We start from the raw sequence: 3,504 nt of genomic DNA, 5'->3' as shown, positions 1-3,504 counted from the left end.
CCCGGGGTCCCAAATGCTCCGACCGAGGCCGGGACAGGAAGTGGCCCCGACCTCCCCGGCGGGCTGTGCGGGGGCCCCTCTAGGATGCAGCGCTCGTTGATCTTAACCCTTAGAGTCCCGGGCTAGGAGCGCGCCGGGGATTTCCTGTGCTGTGATTGGCCAGTTGTGACCGCGTTCCTCGGCGCCTCGGGATGGGGGCCTGGTTGGCGCTTGTGCTTTCCTTGCCATCCGGGTGTCATCAGATTGATCTTTAGCATCTTTACCATTATCCCAGCATAATCAAAATCAATATAGTATTCAAGATCCTCTTGCTTTGGTTCTCATCGCTCTGAGTATGGATACACGTTGACCTTTCGTGAAACAGTTGGAGAGCCGAGCACCGTTTATAAGTCGCCCTTATTAATAACGCTTGGAGAAGCAGGTACTTCTTTCATTTTCCTCCCATGCCACACACACCAAGCTATTAACCTCTGCACCCCTGCACTCTCTTCCCATTGCAACAGTCACTCCGTAGTATTTAAAACAACTCCTCTGCAGGGACTTTTTTTTTTTTTTTTTAATTTTTTATTGTTGGTTGTTCAAAACATTACAAATTTCTGCAGGGACTTTTCATTCTTTCTTGTAAACTCTGAGTGCCCCGTCCCATCCTAAAGCAGCCCCTCAACTTCTGTGTGACCACGTCTCCACTCACCCTAACCTTCCTTCTGCAACAGAAACAGCGATTCACAAACACCGCCAATGATCTCCCTGTTGTCAGTGCAACTGTGTTTTTCAGTTCTCACGTACATTTTCAGTAGTTTTGACACTGTTGAGTACTCCTTGTAGAAACACTGTCCTGAGGTAATACCACATTTTCCTCCAACATATCAAGTTGGTCCTGCTTCTCTTTGATAAATCTGTTTTCACTAACCATGGGGGTTCCTCAAGGTCATTCGACTCATCTCTTCTCACTGTTTTCTAACTGGGCAATCTCATCTACTCCCACATTTTTAAATACCACCTACACAGAATTTAAAAAAAAAAAAAAAAGGTATCTCCAGTTCAGGATACATGTCTGAACTCTTCATTCTTAAAACCAATGGTCTACTTGATTTTTCATATTGGAGGTGTAATACCTCAAACTCAAAATAATTCTTTCACTGTTCTTCCCCATATACATACATAAACAGGAAATAAAGTAAAATGCACTACTTCCTCTTCCAATATTCTCTCAACCATCTATCCAATTATCTCTCTTACCTCCTATATACAGGCCATAAGGGAGCCTCATCTATTGTGTACTTCATAATTCTAAAATCCAGATGTGTCTCCCAACCACAAGGGTCCCCCTAATTCTGGTAACCATCACCCCTCTGCTAGAGGATTTCCATAGTTTCCTAACAATCCTGTGTACCCACACGCATTCGCCCTCTGTCATTCAGTCTCTTCATTCAATCAAGAGTGACATTTTCAAAAGATAAATCCATCCCCTTCCTTTACCTAAACAAAGCCTGCTCATTCTTGAGATCGCAACCCACACATCACTGTCACTTCCCACGACAGTTTTCCATGCCCTTCCTGTCAGTTACCTGCTCTTGCTTTTCTGGCACCGTGATCCTTTTCATCACAGGTCACTTCATGACTGAAATTTATGTCTGTGTGATGGATTCATTACTTCCTCTCCCCACCCAGGGAGCAAGCTCCCTGAAGGCAGCGCCTACCAGTGATTTTGCTTACAACTCCATCTGAGGCAGGCACAGTGTCTGGTGCCTTCGTACATTCATGGAACACTTATTTGTTGAAAGCATGCTATGCTCCTATTGTTGTGTGATCTTAGGCACTGAGGGTACAGCCGGGCTCAATACAGAGTGAGGAGGCTGCTGTCAGTGAAGAACTACAAAAAGTAAACAAAGGAATGTATGCTAAGAGGTGATGTGAGGCAGAAAAAGAAGTAAAGCATGTTAAAGAAACAGTCATCATAGGATTCCAGGGATGGTGTACGAGGTTGACTGAGATGGTCAGGGAAGTCCTCTGGTCAGGGAAGTCCTCTCAGGTAAGGAGAAATATCCTCTTATCTGAGAGGAACTATGAAGGAAGGAAATGGACACATGAACCACCCAGTTGTTTAAGGGGGGAACAATAAGGACAAAGGAACAGTAAAGAAAAAGACCTTGAGATAGAAACACATAAGGTGCAAAGCAGTGAGACTCACATTAGCAGGAGGTGATGTCAGAGAAGTATCAAGAGGCCCTGCATGATAGACAAGAGATGTGGCATTCAGATTCACATTCCAGGAAGGACTTGTCCAACCTCGGGAGTGTGATGAGCAGGGGAGTGTGATGAGCATCCAGCTTGCATCTGCCAGCCCGTAAGCGTTGCTGCAGCTGTGAAGAGCCCCTCCCAAGCTCACACCCTCTCCCGGAAGCTCACACCCAGTGACTGTTGAAGGTCCAAAGCAAGAAAACTCTTAAACCATTCCAGCTCCTGAGTTCTCAGTGGGCAGGCAGAGGATGCTGGTGCCAGGCCTCAGCTGCAGGTCAGCTCCCGCCTCTGCTCAAACTGGATTCCTTCTCCTCTCTCGCACAGACATTGATCCCAAGGACACTCTGCAGTAAACATCCTGGACAGCAATCAGTCTTCAGAATCTGCTTTCTAAACAAACAACCCCAAAATACACAAACATACCACAGAACATTCCCTCCCATTCTGGCCTCAGCTACTCAATTCCTCCCTCCATGGCAACCATAGCTGTCTGTTTGTGTCATTTATAAATAAATATATGTGAGCAAATACATACCTACTGGCAAACACACAGATGGACACACACATACACACGTACACACATACGCACAGGTAATAATCGAAAATAGATGTTTGTTTCCTTTGCTGGGCATGTAGTAAAGTGCTCACTTGTTCTAAATTTCTCTTCCACTTAACACCCCATCATAGAGAGTTTTCCACCGCAGACACTCCTCTCAGAGCTCCCTTATTTTTTTCACAGTTACATAGTATTCCATTGTTTAATTGTCTGTGGGCCCTTCTGTTGGGGTTGCTTCCAAGCCTTTGCTGATACACATATAATGCTGCAATGAGTAACTTCACCTTTGTTTTTCAAAGCTCGATGGATGTTGCGAAATGGTTTGCTCAATATTCAGAGTGCTGGGGTGCTGAGTCCAGCCTTCTCCACATACTGTGTGGCCATCCTCCCACTGGGAATCCTGTCTGAGGATTTTGATTTTGCCTCCCTGCTGAGGAGAATTGGTGTTGTGGACTGAATCGTTTCTACGCATATTTGAAGCCCTAACAACTAATGTGACTACATTTGGAGAGGGGGGCCTTTAGAGAACTTATTACCCTTATTACCTCATTTAATTAAAGTTAAATGAGGTAATAAGGGTAGGGCCCTAATCTGATAGAAGTAGTGTCCATATAAGAAGAGGAAAAGACCCAGAGATGGATCAATCTCTCTCTCTCTCTCTCTCTCTCTCTCTCTCTCTCTCACACACACACACACACACACACACA

The sequence above is a fragment of the Marmota marmota genome, unplaced genomic scaffold (assembly GCF_001458135.2).
Source record: "Marmota marmota marmota unplaced genomic scaffold, marMar, whole genome shotgun sequence".
NCBI classification, from domain to species: domain Eukaryota; kingdom Metazoa; phylum Chordata; class Mammalia; order Rodentia; family Sciuridae; genus Marmota; species Marmota marmota.
Note: the sequence above shows the minus strand (reverse complement) of the source record.